The 26,004-nt window shown below is 34.2% G+C and overlaps 1 protein-coding gene and 1 pseudogene across 3 annotated transcripts in view; one reads left to right on the top strand and one right to left on the bottom strand.

The window, feature by feature from the left end:
* MYO1D (myosin ID) overlaps positions 1–26,004 on the top strand; it is a 396,161-nt gene that overhangs the window by 28,910 nt on the left and 341,247 nt on the right. The window lies entirely within an intron of this gene.
* On the bottom strand, positions 23,636–24,650 carry LOC127558977 (SAGA-associated factor 29-like; annotated as a pseudogene).

The raw sequence follows: 26,004 nt of genomic DNA, 5'->3' as shown, positions 1-26,004 counted from the left end.
ACTGCTGGGCTGGTGATCTGTGAGCCCCTTCTAGGGGTTTCTAATTAAAAATCTAGGACTCTAAGAAGCCATGTTCTTATTGGAGAGTTTTCAGAAACAGGTTCAGAGACATAAGTAAACTATGAGCAGCTTTGAGGCCAAGTTCAATCCTAGATTTCCCTACCGTTTCTAAGTTCCTTGTTGCCTTGAGACAGCTGGGCTGCAGTAGATCTCTGGATCTGGTTAGCTGAATTCCCAACTTCCTAAATAGTGACTCTCAATGAGTCACCTAAGCCTGTCTGTCCCTGTTTCCTAACCTGTAAAATGAGGATGCTAATAAAGCATCCACCTCTCAGGATCAAAATGAGATATTTGTGAAACACTCTGCAAACCTTAAAGTAGCTATCATTGCTATTATTATTATTAGCAATTATTCTTTCCACTGTACCACTTGGGTCCAAAAGGGACATCAAAACTCCCCATCTGCTCAACATGGGAGGGAAATTCAAGAGTTTTAAGCTATTTTATCTAGGGACTGCAGACCATATTTCATAGATTTTTAGTACAGAATTTTTTATGTATATAAGCATCTATAGCATAACTATATTTAGCACAGTATAATATGTTTTAATTTTTAATATGGTAAATTACAGTACATGGTTTAATATGGTATGTAATATGTAATTATAGTATATAGTTCATTTACACATATAGTCTATGGTTAATTAATATATAATTACAGTATATTATTTATATATACGTTACAATATATGGTTTGCATGAATTTTCTTTTTGTTTCAACTGAAAAAAAATAGAGTGTCTCAGTTTATAGTGCTGTTTTAAGTTGTTAATACTTCCCTAAGGCTTTGGGGGTATCCTATATATATTCTGAAGTCATGAAAGGATGGGAAAACCCTCCACTCACAACATTTTCAGGCTCAGACCTTGACAACTCCTGTTCCTTTACCTGAGCAAGCCCCTGCTGTTTGCTTGATACAATAATCATCAAGTACACACTACCTTTCAAGCAGGATGGTGCTATGATGGAGTTCTCATTTATATGTGATGACAACTTATTGTTGAAAAGTTTTCTCTCTTCTTTTTCTATTTTGTCTTTGTTTTCTTTACCTCTCTTCTCCCCTCCTCCTTGTGTTTTTTTTTTCTTTCTTTTTTGTTTCCCTTCTTGTCATGATGTGTAGTTCAAGTCTGTTTTAAAATGATTGTTACCTAATTTACTATTGGATAAAGTTGAGTTCTATTTTTAAGAAATGGGTGAGAACTATTTATATAATGCCCTTTAAGTGCAAAGCTTAGTAATATGCTCTAGAGACAAGCTGATAGTTTGATGCTGCAGTGGATAGATCAGTGGATTTGGAATCAGGAAGACCTAAATTTGAATCCTTCCTTAGACACTGAACTGGTTGTGTGACTCTGGAAAATCATGTAACCTCTTTCAGGTTTGGTTTCCTCATCTGTAAAATGAAGATTGAACTCAATGGCCTCTCACATTCCTTTCAATTCTAAATCAGTGATCCTGTCAATATGGCATCAAGAAGCTTGCAGTCTACTTAGGAAGATGGTCTATAGGATTGCCATCAGGGCATGCTGCCATTTTATATGCCACGTTGTACTGCTATTCCGGTGGCAAATGAATGATTCAGAAAAGTAATGGCAGGACTCTTTCTTTTAACTCATTACTGAACTCTTTGATAGGCCACTAGTTTGAACTCGTAAACATGATTTTTTAAAGTCTTAATATAAATATGTCCTTTTTTTTTTTTTACACTGAGCATGTTTGTCAGTGTATGTATTTAGAACAAATGGATAATAAGTTGGATCCAGAATTAAACAGGAAGTGGGAGAGTGGGCTAGATTGCCTTCAGGAAATTGAGTCCTTTAGTGGCCACAAACTTCTCCAAGAAACAAGGATCCATCTTTTTAATATCAGTTATGTACCAGTGGCATTTTACATCTATGAATTATAGAACTCTATCATATCTGAAGAAATTAAATAATTTTTACACTGATGTTTATATGGGAAAATATGGTGGGTCTGAGAAAGATGCAAAATGTAAAATAAAGAATTCTATAGAACTGGAGTAAAAAAAAATAAAAGGAAACCATATGATTGAAAAAGAAGATGAGATAGTCACATGACAAGAGCAAGAAGTAACAGATACATGACTCTGATGGTACTATCTTGTTATGAGCAGACCAAAGGAGGCTCCTAGCATGGTAGATGGATTCACTTTGGAGAACTTAGTGAAACTACAGGGCTTCATTCAAGATAGATAGCTATGGAAGAAGTACAATATCCTTTGTTGGAGAAAGTGACCAAATCTTTGGTGTCATAGATCCATTTGATAATATTGGGTAAGCAAGAATTTCTTCACTCTCAGGTTGAGGTGATTTCTTTTTTTTTTCTTTTTCTTGGAGTAACATGACTAACTCTTAAGGAATTTTGAACAATTTAGAGAGGAAATGATTTGTTTTTTTTATAGCTGCATAGATGTTCCCTGGCAGTTGCTTCTGTTGGAATAAAATTCTCACTCCCACATAACTACTTATGTAAGGAGGTGGAGATCTTAATGATTCTACTAAATAATTCAAATGTCAAAAGGGCATCTTTTGCTTGTGTCTGGAATGAATGGAATGAAAATTCCTTATCAAATAAAAATTTGATTTTTTTACATTGGACTGCTTCTAGTTTGATCTTGGTAGTGAATTTAAGGAAGTTTTAAAAATTATTATTAAGATGAGTTTCAAAAGCCTTGACTTTTCATTCAGAGGAAATAGATAATGCTCACCTATTTTTGAAATTAGTAGTTGTGAATTAATGGCTTTAAAATATGTTCTGTTTTTTAAAGGCAACTTTTAATCAATAGTATTATATTTTTAAATGTAACTTAAAAGATTGCAAGATGAAGATTTTATGTCTAATTCACTCAGATTCTTCTATTGTCCTTATGAGGCAAATATCATATTTTTTTAATTAAAGCTTTTTCAAAGCTTTTTTTCCAAAACATATGCATGCATAATTCTTCAATGTTAACCCTTGCAAAACCTTGTGTTCCAATTCCATCCCCTTTTCCCACCCCTTCCCTAGGTGGCAAGTAGTCCGACATATGTTAAACATGATAGAAATGTATATCGTTTTTTTTTAAGAAAAATCATTTTTGTGGAATTAGTATTTATGATTCCCTTTGTGCTTCATTTAAAAAACAGTATTTCTCTTCTCTCCCCCTCTTGCTCTGTTTCTCCTCTGTGAGTCTAGATAGATAGATAGATCTAAAACTATACATGAAACTTCTATGGATGAATGTAATTGAATAGCCAAATAGAAATAAGAAATAAAACCCAGGTTTTATTATTATTTGTTTGTGATTTGCTTCTTTGTTCTTTTGCTTCTTTGTTCAAGATTACCTTGTGGTTATTCAGAAATATTTTTATATATGTGCCATACAGCTCCTTGATGCCTTTTCTTTTTCCTTGTGAATATTCATTATTTATAGGGGTGATTCTTTTCTTTGTCAGTTATTTATATAAGAACATTTTTGAGGGAAGCCTCAAAGTTATTTTCTGCACAATTATACATCTTTTAATATTACTATAACATATCTAGAAAACTAGTTATTTTTATGGAATTCTGAAAATTTGACTTAGCCATACTTTCCTCAAGTTCTTTTCAAGATCTTTGGGAATTTTCTTTTAAAAAGAAAAAAAAAAAAACCAAAGTTGGAGTTGTAAACAAATCCAACCATTCTGGAGAACAATCTGGAATTATGCCCAAAAAGTTATCAAATTATGCATCCCCTTTGGTCCAGCAGTGCTACTACTGGGCTTATATCCCAAAGAGATACTAAAGAAGGGAAAGGGACCTCTATGTGCCAAAATGTTTGTCGCAGCCCTGTTTGTAGTGGCTAGAAACTGGAAAATGAATGGATGCCCATCAATTGGAGAATGGTTGGATAAATTGTGGTATATGAATGTTATGCAATAGTATTGTTTTATAAGAAATGACCAGTGGGTTAAATACAGAGAAGCTTGGAGAGACTTACATGAACTGATGCTAAGTGAAATGAGCAGAACCAGGAGAACATTATATACTTCAACAACGATACTATATGAGGATATATTCTGATGGAAGTGGATTTCTTTGACAAAGAGAAGATCCAATTCAGTTTCAATTGATCAATGATGGACAGAAGCAGCTACACCCAAAGAAAGAACACTGGAAAATGAATGTAAACTATTTGCATTTTTGTTTTTCTTCCCAGGTTATTTTTACCTTCTGAATCCAACTCTTCCTGTGCAACAAGAGAATTGTTCGGTTCTGCACACATATACTGTGACATATTTAACACGTATAGGACTGCTTGCCATCTGGGGGAGGGGGTGGAGGGAGAGAGGGGAAAAGTCAGAACAGAAGTGAGTGCAAGGGATAATGTTGTAAAAAATTACCCAGGCATGGGTTCTGTCGATAAAAAGTTATAATTATTTTAAAAATAAATAAATAAATAAATAAAATTCTACCAAAGTGATTCTATCTCAAATGTATTAATCTTAGAAATGAATTTTTAAGTAAATTGAAACTGTTTCCCTGATGGATTTTAGTTTGACTTAACTAGCAAGATATTTCTGGCTATAATAAATGTTATTAGCTTGCCTTACTCCTGTTTCTGTTGGTTATGACAATAAAAATTACTATTAGCAATTCTGTTAGTAGTAAGTCAGTCTTTCCAACTGAGAATATTTTATTTCTATATTTGATACATTACATTTATAACTACACTTGAATTCTAGATCACAAAAGGCCTTGATATAGGTATCATGATTATTTTGAAATCAGTATTACATTTCACATTTTTTTTCTTGTTAGATGTGTTTCCTTTTTTTTTCCTAACAAGGTAACTTTCAAGTAGTCTTAAAGAATCAGAACCTTTACTCTTTGACTATATAAAGGATTTTAAATTAAATAATATTATTTTGGAAAGCTTACAATAATATAAATTTCACTCGTTTCTAGTTGTTAAAATCATTCAATTTTAACTTTTATTGCTAACTATAATAAAATTTTACTGGTCAGAGTCAGACATTTAAGGAATAAGTTTGAATCTGAAGTGGATTTTTTTAAAAAAATCTTATTAATGAAATGGTTAAATTTTGTTACAACCAGAGTTCCTCCTGATCTGGGCCAACTAAAATGCAGACTTCTGAGGATTCTTTCCTTCCCCAAGAAAATCAACCATTCAGGAGTAGAGATTTGATCTCTTGACAAGAGGTCTTAACAAGGCTGACCAGGAATCTGTGACATTCAAGGTTGTTGTTCTTTTTTTCTCAGAGGAGCAGGAACACTTGGACACTTCTTAGAAGATATATTGGTATGGGATGTTGCAGGCAACTGGAATAAACTATTGTCCAAGAGTCTTTCTTGCTATTTCAAACCAGTGTTGAGACAAGGGGAAAGCATCTTTCAGGGAAGATGGCAACTTGTCCCAAGAACACGTCTAGACACCCACAGACCAAACCATGTTTTATATCTATTCACCTTCTCTCTCCTCTGTCTCTTTCCCCTTCCTCCTTCTCTCCCCTTATCTCCTCTCTCTTACACACACACACACACACACACACACACACACACACACACACACACACACACACACACACATTATCCTAGGCACAGTAATCAAAACTCAATAATACTACCATTGTTTCTAGAAAACAATGCATATAAGTAACTATAAAACAGTTTTTGGTATGGAAGGAAACTGTTAATTACTAAATGTCAATTGCTTATGAGTATCCATAAAAAAACCTCCCTTCTATGGCCACCACTTTCACCATTTGAATGTAAGCTTCTTGAGGCAGGGTATGTCTTCTATCTTTATTTATATCCCTAGTTCTTGGCAAAGTGTCTGCCATATTAATAATAAGGTACTTATTAAGGCCTTTTTTTATTCATTCATTGGACCTATCAGCATTTGTTCAAGTGATAATACTTACACCTATGCAAATCTGGCAATCTTTCCCTCCTTTTTAAACTAATTTCTTGTAAGCAAGAGCATTTGGGATCAACAAAAACAAGCAAGAAAAAAAATTGTCTTTCTTTTCTAGCCTACTAAACAAAAGGAAGGAAAAGTTGATGATAGTTGTCTGTATTTTATCCCATGTTGACCCAGATTTTTATTATAAACTATATTTTATGTTTTTAATATGTCAAAATGTTTTATTCTTGCAGAAAGATATCCAGAATAAATCAAATTCAGTAAATACTTATTAAATGTCTACTATTTGTAAAGTCAGCTTTTAGCTTTTTTAGATTAAATAAAACCATTTAATTATCTTATATTAGTAGAAAGCATCACAAATGTCCTGTAAGTCATCCATGATTAATTGACCAGTTGAGTTTGCAACAGCTCACCCTCTGACAACTTCCCGGGTTCTTTAATACCTTAAGGATCCTAGTCTTTCAGTTATTGGCAGTTTCCCCCTTGAAATTATTTTGTATTTTCTCTTTGGGGTATATGTTGTACAACTTTTCTTTGCCTCCTCTAGAATATAAGCTTGATTTTTGCCTTTTTCTTACCATATCTAGCCTAATGTCCTGTATATAAACATTTGTTCAATATTTGTTGAGTTAATGGAAGGGTTGGATAGAAAATAATAAATTTAGGCCCTCCTGAAAAGGGCCTCAGATGCTTTCAAGTTCTTTCTCTTATTTTACAGATGAGGATACTAGGGTTCAGAAAAGCAAATGACTTACTTGAGGTCATACAGGTAGAATAAGGCAACTAGGATTTGAACCCAAATCTTTAAACTCCAAATCTAGAAAGTTTTCCAGTGCAAAAACTGACTTTAATGTAAATCACAACCTCACTCACTTTCACTAGGTTTTCAAGTTTTCAGGCTTTGTGGTGGTCAGAGGGTTCATCATGGTGTGGTCATTATAGTGATGTTTCAATGAATCTGGTTCTTGGACCTTAGAGATCATTGAATCGTATGGGAATTCTTGACCTTTCATATGTAACAGACCTCTTTGGCAATCTTACAAAGACTGTAGACTCTTTCCCAAAATATTGTTTTTAAATATATAAAGTAAAGTATATGGAATTAAAAGGAAACCAATTGTATGGAACTAGCTATTGTGGTTTTTTTTTTTAATTTGCAGACTCTAAGAAACTTCTATCTAATCTTCTCATTGTACAAAAAAAGGGCAGCTAAGATCCATGGAGATAAATTGACTTGGCCAAGATCATCACAGATCATAAGTACCAGAAATGAGATTTTAAATGTAAGCACTTTCACTTAAAATTCCATATTTTTTTCTACCACACCATTAAAGGAAAAAAAGCTGAGATATCTTTTTTAAATTTTGTTTTAGATGCGATGCCACCAGGTTTTTACTTCAGAAATAACAAATATCTTTAAAGCATTTTAACTTATCATGTGATACAAGACAAGAAGGCAAATAGTGATCTATTAAACTCTACTGGCATGATTTTTTTTTAAGTTAAAGAATTTTTAAGTTGACTAATTATCTTTTCTTTTTGAATTAAAGTATTTACATCTTTTGAATAATAGAATTATAGAAAAATTAGATGACTTCTAACAAGAATATTCTGTGTAATATATATTGAATCTGGTACATGAACAATTATCTTCTCTAAAATTTACATTGAAATATTATTGACCCTTTCTCCCAAGTCAAACATTATTTTTTAATTTTTTAAAGGTAACAAACAAGTCTTGCTTCCCTTATCTTTTCTTTTCCTTTTTGGGCAACAAATACCATCAATTCTCAGTAGAGAGAAACAATCATTCCTTGAAACAGTAGCTATTAAAGTTTGTCAGTCTACTCATGGAAAAAAAAATGTTATTCCCCAAAGTATTTCTCTAAGGCTGAAAGTTTCTATGCAAATGAAAGGCCAGTTTTGACCACAGAAATTTCCATCTAACCTCTCAAAATTGGAAACATATTACTTACAATTCAAAAACACAGGCAAATTAGTGAGGAGACTGTCTAAAATAAGCTCAAGAGTTAGACATATCATTTGTGGATGACATGCCTTGATAGGAAAGCTTATTTTCCTCTGGATGCTTTGTCTCTGTTGTTTAAAAAAAAAATTAAACTGCTTAATGGAGCCACGTTTACAACTGTGACATGAACACAATTAAGGGACTGCCTAACCATATTGTGTACTCCATGGCACAGTGTATCTTGCTGTGACTACTGTTTTTTGTCTTATTAAAGAGTATTCACATTTCTGTAACTTTCTGTCATTTATACTGTATCCTTCACAGGTAAAAAGTTCAGGTATTTAACAGATGAGGAAATTGAGACAGAAAAAAAGTTGTGACCTGCCCAGGTCATACGATTAAGCCTCACACCTGAGACTTGAATCCAGGTCCAAGTTTAGCATTCAGTTCACCAGGAACCCAAGTTGCTGAGAAATCAGCAGAACCTTGGTTTGGTGCCCATTCTCTTGATAAACATATTCAAGGATGTATGAGGGAGGAAAAGGTACTGAAAACATGAATTAGGGAGATGTTCAGATTGTTTGGCCCAAGGAAATTTTACATGGAGTTAAAAAGTTTAAAGATTTCAGCACCTTGACAGAAACATTTCAGTTCTGTTAATTGCTAACATAGCAATCAATGGTAAGTTGAGAGACTTTTTTTAAAAATCGGCCTAAGAACCAGTGTGTCCTTCAGGGGGTCAACAGGCAGAATGTGGGGACATTGCATCAAACTTTCACCAGACCAAACTGAAAGTCAACAGAACAGCAGTTGGTGGGAGGGAGTGGGCAGTATTTTGGATAGCTCTGAGCCTTGAACTTAATACAGATTCATATTTGGCTTCTTGAGCAATCATGTAGAGGTGAGAATTAGGAGACCCGGCTGATGTCTGACTGGCTTGGCCAGAGCAGAAAAGCCATAATGTTCATGATCCAGCTTGAGAGCTCTTCCAACTATATTGAGTCCAACCATTCTCTGCACACTCCTTTAACTCATCATCATTTGCCATCCCCTTAGAAAGTTTGTATTATCTAATCCTACACTTAAAAGTTATTTGATGGCCAGATAAGTTGCTCAGTTTATGAATGAAGAAACTGGGACGAGAACCTGGCTTTTCTCACTATTGTACTGGTTCTGACTCTTGGTCTAGCTTTCTTGCCGTCATCCTACCCTACTTAATCTACAAGCACACAGGTGATATTTCCATTTTTCTTCTCTCTGTCAACAATACTCTTCCTGACCCATTCTACAAGGCTCAAAACCTTAATTTTTGCTTCCATTTCTCATTTGTGTATCCCTTAATCCACTTTACCACAAAATGCTCCTCATGCTTCAAAGCAATCTCTCAATTTCGTCTCTTTACATAACCTGTCCTTCATTAGACCTTCAGCATTTCCCAATCTTCTTAATTTGTGCTGCTCCAGAATTCAGAATATGAAGCTCTTTTGGTGGCAGGAAGAACCAAATAGTTACTCATTCTGAAGAATTCTGGAATAGAAAGCTAGGTACAGTGGGAAGAGTCCTAGATTGGGAGTCAAAAAAACTACATATAAGTCTGAGCAAATCTCTCTCTCTTTTTTTTTTTTTTGAACTTAAAAGACAGCATTTAATTCCATGAATGCTTTAAATTGATAGAAATCTAAGTTTGCACTTAACAGATAGTTACATGGCCTTGTAAATACAAAGGAGGGATTTTCTTTAAGGTTACATTACACACACACACACACACACACACACACACACACACACACCCCAATACTTCCTGGGGGGAAACAAGTTACAATCATAGGCAAATCTGCCTGATGTTTCTTTTATGCAAAGTTTTTTTTTAATCATCGACAATAAATGGAGATTTTATGAGATCTCCATAAAGAATATAATGAAAAGATTCATGAATCAAAACACAGAATGTGGTTGAAGATACTGACCTCAATCTCACTTTTCTCCCAGAGGAATATACTTGTAAATAAGCAATTTCAATGTATAATGTTGTATTCCTTTAGTAAATTCACTTTTCCTGCAATCTTGAACGATTCTTCTGCAGAGAAATTTGGAAAGGGACTTACAGTTACTAAGCTTTCCAAATGTAATATATGTGAATTTTTATTCATTGTTTAAATTGATGTGGGGAACTCTGAAACTGTCTCTCTCTCTCTCTTGACTTTGGGGGGAATACTGAGAAAATCTCTTAATGAGGAATTAGATGGCTTCTCAGTTCTCTTCCAGCTCTAAATCTTTGTGATTTGACTTTTTTGTTTTTGCAATTTACTGAAGTGTTGCAATTTGCAAAGATAAATTTGGTAACTGAAAGGATATAATAAATCTGTCTAATTTTAGCAATTGAAAGAAATGCAAAAAAAAAAAAAAGCCCTCAAACTAATACTTTAGTGATAAAGTAACTTGAGAAATAAAAATAAGTTAAGGATTTTCAGGATTCAAGTGACCAACTCAATGAGATTTGGAGAAAAAAAATTCAAACATGTTTTCAGTTAGTTTGCTTTTTAAATATATATATATATAGCTGAGATACATTTACAAAAATTAGCAACTATAAATTTGTATCATTTCATCCTTTATTTAATATGTTCTGTATATCTTAAATATGTTTAAACTCAACGGAATGAAAAATTAATTCATAAGGAATTAATTGTAATGTTTGAATATGAAAATGATTTCTATTTTGATAATTTTAGTTTTTTCTCATTTTCCTATCTATAATAATAACAACAATAATAATAAATAATGATTTAAGGTTTGCAAAACACTTTACAAATATTGTCTTACTTTATCTTCACAACAACGCTGGGAAATAGGTGTTATTATCCTTGTTTTACAGATGAGGAAACTGAGATGGGCAATGGATTAAGTGACTTCCCCAGGGTCATACACTTTCTGTATATCCGAGGCTGGATTTGAATTTAGGAGATCTAAGTGCTCAGTAACTATGAAACCAGGCTGACATGCTATGTCACTCAATAGGCCATGTAGTCCTTTGGTACCAAAGGGCATTTTTTTTTCAGTGTATCCTAGGTGCTTTCCATAATAGCCTCTCATATTATGGCTATAACACTCTTAATTCCCCTTTAATGTACAAATCTGTAATCTGTTTTCCTGAATCCTTCTTGAAACCTATTTGTGCTTGTGGCTGGTATAGAACCTTTTTTGGATAGGTAATATAGTCATATGTCTATTAACCTAAATATAAAGAGAAAATGCTACTTCCTTTTATTTGTCCTAAAAATATCTTCTTCAAGCTGTAGAAATATCCTTTAATCTTCTGAAAGTTGCTGGACAAGCTCAGGTTCAAAGTATCCACATTTCAGTCCTTAAAGGATTTATAATTTCAGATTTGTAAATACTTCCTCTACCGCTGCAGGACATAGAATTCCTACACTTTAATAAATGTTCCTCAGGAATTGCCATGCATCCAAAAAAGGAGGAATGGACTTAATGTATTTTTATTTTTTTATTTATAAAATATATTCATGGGTAACTTTTCAACACTGACCCTTGCAAAACTTTCTGTTCCAAAATTTTCCTTCTTCCCTCAGCCCCTTCCCTAGATGGCAGGTGGTCCAGTACATGTTAAATCCAATATATGTATACATATTTATACAGTTATCCTGTTGTACAAGAAAAATTGGATCTAGAAAGAAAAAAAACCTGAGAAGGAAAATGAAAATATAAGCAAACAATAACAGAAAGAGTGAAAATGCTATGTTGTGGTCCACACTCATCCCATAGTCCTCTCTCTGGGTGTAGATGGTGCTCTTCATTACTGGACAATTGGAACTGCTTTAACTTAATGTTGAAGAGAGCCACGTCCATCAGAATTGATCATCATATAGTCTTATTGTTGCCAATGATTTCCTGGTTCTGCTCATTTCCCTCAGCATCAGTTCATGTAAGTCTCTCCAGACCTTTCTGAAATCCTCCTGTTGGTCGTTTCTTATAGAGCAGTAATATTCCATAACCTTCATATATCATAATTTATTCAGCCATTCTCCAATTGATGGGCATCCACTCAGTTTCCAGTTTCTAGCCACTACAAAAAGGGTTGCCACAAACATTTTTTGTATACGTGGGTCCCTTTCCCGAAAGGACTATTTTTTACACAAATATTTATAGCAGCTCTTTTTGTGGTGGTTAAGAATTGGAAATCGAAAGGGTGCCCATCAACTGGGGAATGGCTGCACAAATTGTGGCAAGATTGTAATGCAATACTACTGTACTATAAGAAATTGTATATGGGATGATTTCAGAAAAACTTCACCAGAAGAACATTGTACACAACAACTGCAATATTGTTTGATGAAGAATTGTGAAGGACTTAGGTTTTCCCAGCAATACAATGATCCAGAACAATCTGAAAGGACTAATAAAGCATCCTATCAACCTCCAGAAAAGAACTGATATTGTTTGAATAGAAACTGAAACATGGTATTTTTCATTCTCTTATTTTTACTTTGAGTCAAGTCTTTTTGTACAAAATGACTAATTGTGTCATCTGTAATTGTGATCCTATATACATCTGATTGTTTACTATCTTAGGGAGGGAAGGTAAGAATTTGAAACTGAAAACTTTAAATACATTTTTTCTTAAAAAGACTTGTCATGATGTGGTAGCCTTTAGCTTCAATCTTTACCTTTCTCCCATTGCTTCTTCCTCATCTCCATAGGACAACTGTCCATGTTCCAAATATTTTTGATTTTGAAACAAACTTGTTAAGAAACAGGAAATTACTAGAGTTTATTGAATTGAAAAGTGATATAGACCTGCACATTAGGAAAGGTGTTAAGGGAAAGATGAGTTCAGTTTGGGGTATGTTGAGTATGTCTTGTGGACATCCATTTTCAGATGACTGAAAGGCAGCTGAAGTTGTAAGACTGGAGGTCAATAGAGAGGTTAGAGCAGGACAGGGAGGAAAGAGCATAAAGGAATATGAGAAGGGGGCCTAAGATAGATACCTATGTCTAGAGGGCATGATCTAGATGAGAATTCAAAAGAATAATCAGATAATGAGGAGAGAGTGATGTCCTGAAAACATAAGGGCATATTTAAGCAGGAGAAAGTGATTGGCAGTGTCAAAGGCTGCAGAAAGATTAAAAAAGAATGAGAATTGAGGAAAAAAAACATCAGATTTGACAAGAGTTCATTGGCCACTTTGGAGAGAGCAGTTTTCAATGGAAGGATGATATGGGAAGTCAGATTATAAAACATTAAGAACAGAAAGAAGAGAAAGTGGAAGCATCTATTGTTGACATCTTTTCAAGGAGGTTAGCCTTTGTAGAAAATTGGAAGGGTCAAGTGAGAATCTTATGTGGATGGGGAGAAGTGGGCATGTTTGTAGGTAGTAAAAGAGCTAGCAGTTAAGGAACAACTGAGAATTAGTGATAGAAAACCCATTTACAATGTTCATCTAAGTAATTGTGTAGGTGTAATGACAAAGAAATGAAGTTTATGTAAGCTAAAATAGAGATAACTGTCAAATTACCCTTTTAGCTGGGAGTTTAAATGGGTCTTAGAATAAAGCTACTGAGATAGATTGAGTTTATTAAAGAAGGAATTTGTGTCAATGAAATAATAGGGGAGCTATTGAAATGATGACTTATTGTCCTCTTTCACCTCAGGGTATTAAAAAGAGAATTGAAGGAAGTTCTTGTTCAAGATTTCTTTTTCTTCATTGATAACAATTGTACTTGGAGAATCCTTGTTTAATAGATAAAAGAACATAGCTAATTTCACTAGTGTTACTAGTGGGATTTATTCCCATTCCATGCCTACTGGGAACCTTTACTAGTGTTCTTTTCTGATGCAGAATGATGGTAGATGACTGGAGAAAATTATATAGCTGGGTGCTGGGGGAGAATGAAGTACCACATCTGAAAGGGGACAAATTAATGAAGGGATTCTCCAAGTGCTATAAAGATCTCTTTTGCATTTGATTCCTTGGAATTCTTAATCTGATTTGTGGTTTGAGAAAGCAGTAAAAGCAAAAAAAATAAACTTTCCAGTGAAGCCTAATGAAAGTCATTACAGGTGAATGATAAATTAAAGAAATAAGTTTGTTCAGATTGAGAAATGTGGGCTGTTCTGGTTCTGGGGCCATCTGTTTTGGTCCCATGGGTAGCCAGAGGTTTTGACTAGTTTGTAGCCACATCAAGACAGTGATGTATAGCAAGAGTGTGCTTCACTTTAAGAAAACCAAAATAGGAAATGGGTAAAATAGGGAGTTATGGTTCCCTTTAGAAAACTTTTCCCTAATGTTCATCTCAAAATGAAAATACTTCTGAAAAAATATTTTCATGACCATTAGACACTGGGCAATTTGACAAGAGATGTCAGATCTAAAGCTACAGTGATTGTTTTAGATTTCTTATTCCTTTGCTGGCAGATGCCTGCAAGGCAATTTGGTATGTCAGAAGGCGAGCCAGATGGGAAGTGAGACTGTTGGGATCATGGCTTTCTTACTTACCTATGTGTTGGTGAGCAAATCACTTCTCTTCAGACCCTTATTTCCTTGTGCCTGAGTTAGACAGCAAAGTTACCTTTTAAGTTTAAATGTGAGGATTCCTCACCCAGAGATATGATTCTCTTATGTTGCATACATTCTGCTAAGGTCCACGCTCTTTGAAAATCAATCAGAAATTAACATAAACTGTCATTGTTCATTTTTGGAGTCTGGTTCTGGCTTCCATTCTCTTCTTTCAGAAAAAGAAAACTCCTTAGCTCTTTTTACCTTTGTTTTTACTAATTCGACTTCTGCCTACTTGGGGGCCTTATTTTTCTACATCGTGGTTTAAAATACTGGGGGTTTTCATTCTATAAAGGGTAGAAAGAGAATGTTTGCTGAAGAAGACTTAATAATCCCATCAAGAAGAAAAGAAATTAAAAATGACGAGTGAGGTTCAAAAACACTTATATCACAAACTAGAACCTGTGAAGGTCATTAGATATGGCTTGTGGAAGGATTTCAAATAACAGTTTTCACTGGAATTCATATGAAGAAATAACTGGAGAGAGGATGGAAGAGGATGAAAATGTTTTGCCCCAATTAATCTATATACAGGAAATAAAGCAAGTTTGAAATCTTAACACTAGGAAATAATTGTGGCTTTAAATGGATCAGTAAGATTTGGGAGGATGGAATTCCTAACTATTAATTTAATTGAAATAAATCTGGGGGGCAACTAGATGGTGCATTGGATAAAACACTGGACCAGCAAGAGGACCAGCATTAATACTTCCTAAGTGTTAAATGACCTGGATAAGTCACTTAACCCCAATTGCCTCAAGAGGAAAAAAAAAGAAATAAATCTGATAGAAGAGACAAAGGAATAGAGCTGCATATTGAGAAGGTATATCTGTATAGAAATCTGTGAAGCTAAATATATAATAACACCTAGAATATAAAGTGCTTTAAAGTTTTTTAAGCTCTTTATGAATATCATCTCTTTTGATCCTCATAACAATCCAAAAAGGTAGGTACTAAAATCATTGCTATTGTACAGATGAAGAAACTGAGGCAGACAGAGGTTAAATGTCTTGTCTAGGATCACACAACTAGTAAGTATGTGAGGTTGAATTTGGACTCAGGTTCTCCTAATTCCAGGGTCCCATTGCTCTATCTCCTGGTATGATATGAGGATAAAAGAAGAAATAAACAGAAATGATGATGCTGGATTGACCAACTCTGGAAGCATGTGGTAAATACTTTCATGGAAAAGAAATAAAAGTATAAGAGTAATTGGAGGAGCACGAATCTGCTAGAAAGGAAATTGTCTGCTAAAAGCCCAAATATCAGACAAATTCTTAACTTATTAACAATTTTATTTTATAAGGTAGAAAGAAAACAAAGAGGAAAATTCCATGCATGGGATGCCCTTCTGCCTAATAAAGGATGGGGAAATAGATCTTTGGAGAATGAAGTGCCCTTTGAATGTTAGTGAGACCAAAAGAAGGGAATGCTTGGAAGGGCTTGGACTTTGTCCTTCAAGAAAGATTTCAAAAAGTTCAAAGAAATGACAGGTATAATTTCATAATCCAAGATTCCAAAAGGGAAGGTAGTTCAAATAGAATGGGAAGCTTTCAAAAAAAGAAATTTTGACTAGACAATCTCAAAACTCTCTTTCTAAGAGAGGAGGAGACAAAGATATCTTCAGAGGATACCCTCTAGTGAGCTCAGGATCAATAAGTATATACAAAAGATGGAGGAGAGAAACAGGAGAGAAGACATATAACAACAAACCAAAAAGGAGATCAGGACCTTATAAGAATAGTGTCAAGAATCTTGAAACCCAGAGTGAGCTCTGGGGTGGAGATAGGAAGCAGAGAAGGGGAGAATTTTTAAAGATGTTTTGTAAGAAAAATAAGGAAAGTGCAAAATTCATTATTGGGTCAGATAATATAGTGTTGACAGATAACTGAGAAAATAAAACTATTTAACTCCATTCTTGTGGTCTTTCTACTGTAGGCACTCTCCACTATACTTTAGATCATAACCCATCTGGGCCTTCTCTCTCCCATATAGCCATGTTCTCCCATATGATATTCATCAACATGCTGAGGGTCTTCCTTTGTGTTTTAATGGTACCCAATGTGATACATAGATTGTAACTCATTCTCACTATATGACCATCTGACCTTCTTTTAAAAAAAAAAAAAGTACTCATTTTTAAACTCATTTTTGGTTGACCTCATTTATACTATTTCTTGTATATGTAAGGCATACTTGACAAGATGTTGCAGCCTTTTGGATGCAAAAAATGTCTCTCCATTGCCTAATGGATGAAGTACAGTTTTGATACTTTGGAGATCATTTTATCACTAAAAAAAGGAGGAGGAGGAGGAAGAAAAAACAACTAGTACTAAAAAGATGAAAAGAGCAACTTCCCAAATGAACTCAATCTGCTCTCTTTCACCTATTTAACTCTGATACAGTTTATTGATCATTAATTTTCCTGTTCAAAATATAGACCAATTCATTTGACTATTCATTCAACTATATATCACAGTTTAGAATTTATTATCCACTTAGTTCTTCCCACGCATGTTATTGTTAGGCTGAACTTGTGTGGGTCTCATTTAGAATGCTTTGCAGTATTATAAAGCATAGTGCAATTAGCACATCACTTGAAAACAGGAGAATTAGGAAGACCTAATGATCTATAAGAAAGCCCTCTTCCATTTGGATCCTGTGCAAGATATCCCCAATGACAGTGGCATGAATAAAATAATTTCTGATTATTGATTCTTGTATGATCCTGATTTAGACACAGGAGGCACCTTGGAAAAGAGCTTTTAAGGCTATGTTTTGTGCTGTCAAGTAAAAAAATATATAGTCAACAAGCAGTAAACATAATGGAATCTTAAATTTTCTGTACCTTTTAGTCACTTGTGTAGCTAAACAAATATTGGCTGTGGAATATTATTTTGTGAAACCTTCCATATTCCATTCTCATATTTTAATCAGTATTTGCACATACTTCTCATAAAGATTTTATTGAAATGAGAATTAAAATCTTAGGCAAGATAAAAGAACTATATTGCCCAGAACCAGAGAAGTAATATTACTGTGCCCTCCATTGGTCAGATGACATCCAAAAACTCACTTCTGAATTTTAAGACAACCTGAGGTATGTCCATGCCATCAAAATCAGATGAAATATTTTTAAAAATTAAAAATAACTGGAGATTTTAATCTGAGAGAGAAACTATTTAGAGAGAACATGAAAGATTCATGGAATCTGGAAACTGGAAAAAATGTCATGGAAAATGCATAATATTCACTGTTCTTTGGGGGTAGATTTTTATTCAATATAGGAAATAACTTGTTAGTAATTAGAGCACATAAAAATAGAATGGGCTACTTCCTAAAATACAAGTAGAGTTTTCATTGGAAAATTTCAAGCATGGGTTTGTGACTACTTGTCAGGGTGGTAACTGGCTCTGAGAGGGGGGTTTCCTACTTTATTAAAGGAAAGCACTAAAATGCAACAAGATAATCAATCAGTTCCTAAGGTTATCAGTGTGTATATGAGGTGTGTGTGTGTGTGTGTAAGTGTGTAAGAGAGAGACAGAGAGACAAAGGCAAAGAGATACAGAGTCACAGACACAGCGAGGAAAAGAAAGAGAGAGCAGAGACAAAAAGAGAGAAACAGAGAAGACAATGAAGTGAGATAGGAAAAGAAACAAAATAAGAATGGATCCTTGGGATCAAATAGACATTTGATCTATATACATATTTGGGGAAATTGATCTATCTTATAAAGTTAGGAAATCTCACATATTTGTGATGTTCCAGAAGGACCAAATGTGATTTTTTTTTTGTTGATAATATGACCTGAATCATGGTTTTAATAACTTTCTCTTCTATGAGGTAAGAATTAACAGTGACTGCATAATCATTTCAGTTTGTTGGGAGAGAGTGGGAGAGGCCTGACTAAAATCTTTATATTCATCATTAAAAAAGTAGCATAGGTCTGTTTTTGGTATATGATGTTTTTGGTCCATGATTAAATTTTCCTGAGAACTCCAGTGAAAAGTGTGAATAGGCTAAGCTAGAAAACTTTTGCAAGTGTCATTTTCTGATGCCTCATGGTGCTTTTCTTTCTCAATTTTCTGAATATGTCGGCTTCTTATTTTTCTTTCCTTCCCCTTCCTGTTGCTGCCAGCTTCTTTTAGCAGTTTTGTTAATGGTGAGCCAACAAAAAGAGGGATGGAAGAGGAGAAAAAACTAAACAGTCATGCTCACTTTTTGTTATTTGGTTTGGTGAATGAAGAAATTGAAGCTTTTGGTTAAAATGAGGTTTTTTTTTTCCTTCTGTGGATTTTCCTCATCTATACTAACCCTGACCCATTACCACAGCTTGAAATTTGGCATATTTATTTTCTTAAAGGAATCAATTGAACAAAGATAGAAATAGACCTTGAACCAGAAGAATTGGTTTGTTTCAGCTTAACTCTGTGACATTAGCCAAGTCACAGTTTCTCACATATCATATGGCATGGTTGGACAAGATGATCTCCAAGGTCCATTTTTACTCTAAACAAATTCCATATCTAGATCACAGATTTTGCCACTAACCCTTATTTTAAATTTTATTATTTAAAAATGTTTATCTTTCAAAAATTAAGAACTTGACATATATGAATATTTCCATATAAAAAGAGAACAGAAAGAATACATTGTATATGGAATCTTGCATCTATTGTATATAGCTTTTTTTTTGTTTTTTTTTAGAGTATGAGATATATTTGGCTAGGAAATTCCAATACTGCTATTTGTGTTTCCCCTTCTGAAATTCTTTCACCTCTCTTCTGTATATTTTAAAATGTTTCCTTGATGTTCTTTTTTTCCTTTTCTTTGTTTTTTTAACCACTATCTCCTATGCTCCTTCCATAATTTCCACATACACACACACACACACACACACACACACACACACACACACACATCGCTTCCTAATGACAGTAAGTGTAATCAAACAAAACATACACATACATTTGCAGTGTCCAAAAATATATGTCTGCTTCTGTGTCCTTAGTCCATCATCTATTTGTCAAAAGGTTGGAAATATGCTTTCATTATTTTATTGTTTTTATTATATGCATTATTTTATTAGTCTTCTATAGTCATGAACAGTTATAGATCTTGAAGTCTTTCCCAGCTTTTTTTTTTAATTTGCATCATCGAATTTACTGGGTAAATTAGTCTTCTTGTTCTATAGAGTTCATTGCAAATAAGTCCTCCTAGGTTTCTTTGAATAATTTTTTGTCATTTTTATGGTACAAGTAATATGGCACTTTCAGATGTTGTAATGTCTTTAGACGTTCCCCAGTTGACATTCCTCGATGCCTTTTTTTGTTTTCAGCTCTTTGCCACAACAACAACACTTCTACAAATATTTTTGTACATATATATTCTTTCATTCTAACTTTGATTTTTTGAGGATATAGGCTTCAGTAATGGTTTCCCTGGGCTAAAAGTTATGAACAATATAGTGAATTTGATGATAGGGTTTCAAATCACTTCCCAGAATGGTTGAATTGGCTTGCAATTTGTCCACAAACAAGCTTTGCCTGTCTTCCTATAGACACTATTCAACAATTGTTGTTTTACATTTTTGTCACTTTTGTCAATCTGAAGATGTGAAGTAGAAACTCAGATTTCTTTTAATTTGTATTTCTCTTGTTAGCATGAAACTTTTCCCACACACTTGTTTAATAGTTTGGAAACTCCAAATCAAGAGATTCTCTTTTGCTTTTCCCAGTAAACCCTTAGGTGAGGTAAGATTCCTATGGGACAACAGAATATTATCTTCCTTTCAATATGTAAACATTGCAATGTCACCTAGTCCTTTTAAGCAATTCAGACTTGTTGATGTTTATATTCTCTTCTCTTATGTTTGCATTTCAAAAATATCCAACTCTAATTTTTCTAATAAAGATGCTTAGACATAAACAAGTCTTGTAAAGTCTCCTGCTCACTCCTTCTTCCTAGAAAACTGTGTTCAATTATACATTATTGCACATTATTCTTGGGTTCAAGCTATTTTTTCCCTTATACTATGTCATAATCTAGCCTTTCCTACTTCATTAATGATAAGTAATCCTGAGTGATTCTGATTGAAGTTTCTGTCTGCATGCTCAGGTACAGTTTCTTCTTGGTTGATACAAGGTTTTCTCCTTAATTTGGTAGATCTCAAACCTTATAAGCACATTTCTGAGTGAATTAACCCTAGAGTTCCTTTTTGGTGGTGTCCTATGGATTTCATTAATCTGTTCTTTACCTTGTAGCTCCAATACTTCTGGGCAATTTTCTTTGAAAACTTCCTAAAATTTGGTAGACAGAGTTTTTATTTTATTTTATTTTTTGGTCTCATTGTATTTTCCTGGAGGAAAACCGGGTGTTGTAGAAAGAGCATTGGGTCTGGAGTCAGGAAGACACATTTTCTTGATTTCAAATCTGGCCTCAAACATTTACTAACTGTGTGACCCTAAGCAAGTCACTTAACCCTGTCTACCTCAATATTTTCATCTATGAATTGAATTTTTCATCTATGAATTGAAGAAGGAAATGGGGTCATGGAAAAAAAAACATGAAAGTGACTGAACAGGAGTTAATAATAATGTTTTTTTTGGGAAGACAATTCATTTCAAAGTTCTCTCTTGAAGCCATTTATTTCAGATCAGTCTTCACATTTTCTTTTAAATTTTTTTTACTTTATTCTTATAAATTTTGAGCCATTCACATGTTCTTCCAATTTTTGTTTTCTGACATTGCTTCTTATGATTATTATATTATTAAATTTTTGAGTTCCAGATGTTCCATTTTAAATTTTATTTTGGGGACGTATCTATTGCTTTGCTAAGACTTTCTGGCTTCATTGCTAAGCCATTGGCTCTTCTTTCAAGTTTTTTGGTAAGAACTTTAGTTTAACTTTATATCCTCTTTATTCTTTTATTGTCTTGCAATTGCTTTTGAGGCTTTTTTTGTCCAATTCCCTTCTATTTTCTGGGCTTTGTAATTGTATTTATTGCATAATTATTCTCTTCTGGATATTTCTTTTGGCATTCTATTAACTCACAATGTTTCTTGATTATTAAGATCTTTTCCTTTCTTGATCATTTTCTCAGTCTGCTTTTTTTTCTTCTCCCCCTGCTGCTTTCATTTAGTCATTGTTATTTTAGGTTTCTGGTGTGTTTTTAATTGTTTTATTCTGATCCAAGGGAAGTGGACTTAAATACAACTTTTCACTTTCCTATCTTGCTAGAAATTGCTGATAGCTAGAATTTATAGGTTATTTTGTCCCTCTTCACAACCTTTCCTTCTTGCCATTATTCTTTTAAAGCACTGAGATGTTGATTTTCCCTGGAATATTAGAGAGAGATAAAAATCTAGTGATTAAAAAGCACAAGACTAGTAGTGCGTATTCTGCATTCCATTTCATTCCACATTCTATTTTTGGTTTGGCAAGGAAATGTTGAATAAAATATATTAGCACATTGACTCATTTCCCAATATTAATTTATTTACCATTTGGTAGAGTACATTGTTCTCGTTTTTAAAAATTATTTCTATCTTTTGCTTTCATATTGCCTTTCTTTCACTATTCCTATTCTTCTTTCCTTCCATAGAGCCATCCTATATTACAAATAATATGTTTAAAGAAAAAATAAGTGGAAAAAGTCAGCAAACTAATTCATTAATCAAGAGTCTGAAAATTTATGAAATGTTTCACACTAATGAGCTTCACCGCCCCATTGCAAAGGAGGTGGGAGTGGTATCACCTTCCTTTTTTTCCTTTGGAGTTATGTTTGTTCTTTGTAATTCTGCAATATTCAGTTTCAGTTGTTTTGGGATTGTTCTTTCTGCTTACATTTCCGTAAGTCATTTAGTGCATTGTCTTCTTGGTTCTGTTTATTTCATTTTGCATCATTTCGTAGAATTCTTCCCATGTTTCTTTATATTCATTGTTTATTATAATACAGTGATATTCTGTTATATTCATGTGCCATAATTTGTTTAGTCATTCCCCAAATTATGGTTATAGACTTTGAGTGATTTGTTCTCCAAGGGGTAACCAATTTATTTCTGTCAACTTAATAGATAACAAATGTTTATTGGCTTTTATAAGATCATTTTCAAAGATTCTATTATAGGCTAATTATTAAATATATTGCCAAATGGCTAAAGCAAATTGTGAGAAAAATCCCTGTCTTTAAGGAGCTCAACCCTGATATGGCAAAAGAGACAAACACACATGTATACAAAGTGGAAATGTTGAGAGAATAACAATATAAAGGAAAGTTAATATAGTGGTTGTATGTAATACATCATATTTCTTCATAAAGAAGAAAATTGCAAACTTATCTGTTTCTTGATGTTATCACAGTTAATGAAGATCTGAATCTTAAATCTTTTGCTCTCCTGTCCTCCAGTTGTCAATGTCAATTTTACTTCCATGATTTCTCACATATATTCCTTTCTGTCCATTCACACTGCCACTATAAAAATTAAAGTTTTCATGACTTCTCTACTGAACCTCCTAATTGGTCTTCCTGCCTCTAAGCACTCCTCTCTAAATGATGTTGACCTAATCTGCCATTCTGATTATTGCTGATCTGCTCAAATACTTTCAATGGTTCCTTGTTGCCTGTAGTTAGAAAGGAAGAAAGGAATGTGAGAGTGAGAGCAAAAGTGAGATTGAGATAGAGAGATTGAGAGATTTTTTTGTTCTTTCAGTGCTTCATTCCAGACTCAGTTTAGGTGATTTGCATCTTGCATCGTTTGAAGTTGTAAATGGTCACTGAGTCAATCACAGATCGTAAGTCTTCACAGTTATTTTCCTTTACAGTATTGTCTTTACTATATCAATTTTTCTCCTGGTTCTGCTCACTTCAGTCTATATCATGTCATATAATCCCTCTCAGATTTCTCTGAATCAGTCCTTTGTGTCATTTCTCCATAGCATTACTTTTCATTTATTAGGATGTGTTCATTCCCTAAATGGTTTGTATCTGATTTTTTCCAGTTCTTAGTTATAACCAAAAAGTGCTTCTCCTAATATTTTTGTACATGTGCCCTCTTGCTCTCACTGTTATCTGGAGTATGTTCTTCAGTGGTGGTAGTTTTTTGTTCTTTTTTTTTTTTTAAGGGGGCAGGGATGTGTATTTATTTGTCTACAGAGGATACATGAATTCCCTCCTTCAAGGGGCGTGGCCGAAGTCAGGTAAACAGAAGCAAGGTAAAAGAAGTCTGTGATTCAGCCAAACTTAACCCCACCTCTTCTTAAATTCCTTGCACAACGTACCTGTGGGTTACATTGAGAGAAGAATGGCCATCTGCATGGGAAATATCTTCAGCCAGGACAGAGTAATCTTCCTGGGGCCATTATGGGGGAGTATGAATCAAAGCCCTGGAGATGTGGGGATTTGGGGATAAATGCCAGCACAAGCTGGAATAAAGCTTCAGGGTTTGTCTCAGGATTGGCCTTCCATTGTGGTAGTGGGATGAGCCTTTGGCTCAAGGTGTGTCTCTCTTTACCTCCTCATCAATGTCATCCACTTCATATTTATTGGTGACATGACTTAACTGACCACTTTTGACGGAATCCACTGCTCATTCCCATCCACAGTGTTCACTCAAATAGCCACCTTATCACCTGGTTTAGCTACATAGTTTAGCTACATAGTCCCCTGAAGCTAGATTAGCCCCACACAGGGGTGAAAGCTTGTCTCTAAGTTTCCCAATCCACAGAGGCAATGTCATGACTGATTGTTTCAATAGAGTCATCAGTACCCCTAGGCACATAATTTTCTGTGGAGATTCTGAATCATCATACAAACCTGCAATTTTAACCTCAATTCACTTTTCTTCCAGCGAAGTCTTAATCTCAGCAATCTTATTCAGAGTTCTGTACATTATATTGCATTCTTCCTCTGCATCTACCTTGGTCATGGTATACAGACCTCGAAGCTTTGTCCAGTAATAAGGAGAGATTTTATTTTCTGTCTGAATTCTCTCATGTGTCTTCTGAATATTGCTCAGGCTACATTCACCTCAGAAGCATTTGTACTGAGTTCGCTTCATCAGTTGATAAAGCTCTGTGAGTAATTCAGCTATTCTGAAGTGTGCTGACACTAATGCCATGGCTGTGATAAAGACGATTTTCTCATGACACTGAAATAAGGAATGCTCTAAGGGGCTTTCTAAACATCTGCTACAATCACTATAGTTGATCTTGGGAGAAATACTCATCAAAAGCCATGGTTTGTTCTTCACCAGTCACTTCTCCTCTTACACTTGTTCTTCATTTTTGAAGAAGACCAAGGACATCATGGGATAATGTCTTGACTTGAGTGTGAATTGGGTTAAATAAGGCAGAGTTGCACAAAGTCATCAGATTAACTATCATAGTCATCAAAGTCCAGTGGTAAGACCAAAATCGGGATGACTGGCTGCAATAGATAGCTTTAGTATCCTTGATGTCTGATCTGTTCCATCCATCTTCATGGCCATTGGAAAAATTGTTCTCATCCACCCATTCCACCAGGAGAAATCTTCACATACTTGGGGTAGACACCCACCTCACTGACTAGAAACAGCCCTCTAACTCACCAACCAGGTTAGAGCCCTCTTGGTTACTCTCAACCAGGTTTAACCCATCTGCCAAGATGGTTTACAGGGTTGTGACCGCTAAGCATACTATAATTTCTTGGAGCCACAGGTGAAACTTGAATGTCAGGTAGATACCAAAAGTGGTTGAGCACCTCTGTAAAATTCACTCAATAAGTCCTCATATCAGAGGCACTAGTCCTCCCTAAACACTCCTTTCACTCCATTGGTGTCACTGGGTCAAAAGGAATTAATAATTTAAACCCTTTTGAAGCATAATTCCAAATTGTTTTTTAGAATTGTTGGATCCACTTGTAGCTCTACTAATAGTACATAACATCTTCTCAAATAATGATCATTTTCCATTTCTATCATATTTGCCAATATGATAGATATAAGATGAAAATTCAAATGAAAACTCCTATTATTGGAGATGCAATGTATTGTAGTAGACAGAAGGACAATCTTGGGAAAAAATAGATTGAAGTCTTGGTTCAGACTATGTAACACTGGACAAATTATTAGATCTCCCAGTGATATATGTAACTCTCTAACAGTCTAAGTTTCAGAGAAAATGCTGATCTTCCTGGTAGAAGAAGTTTCCACATTTAGGCATTCCTTATACCAATGAAATCATAAAGTAAAATACTGCCTCCTAAGGATTTGGGATATTTTTCATAGGATTGTTGATAGTTTGACTTTCTTCTTTTGAGAACTACTTGTTCATAATCTTTCACCATGACTATACATTTTGGATATATATTTGGATTTATCAGAAATATATTACAAAGAATTTTTCCCATTTAACTTTTTTCCTTCTAATTTTAACTGAGTTAATTCTATTCAAACAAAAATCCTTTCAGCTTTATTTAATCAAAATTCTCTTTTA

This window comes from Antechinus flavipes, chromosome 4 (genome assembly GCF_016432865.1).
Source record: "Antechinus flavipes isolate AdamAnt ecotype Samford, QLD, Australia chromosome 4, AdamAnt_v2, whole genome shotgun sequence".
In the NCBI taxonomy this organism is placed as follows: Eukaryota; Metazoa; Chordata; class Mammalia; order Dasyuromorphia; family Dasyuridae; genus Antechinus; species Antechinus flavipes.
The sequence above is the reverse complement of the archived record's forward strand: the minus strand, read 5'-3'. Positions and strand labels throughout refer to the sequence as shown.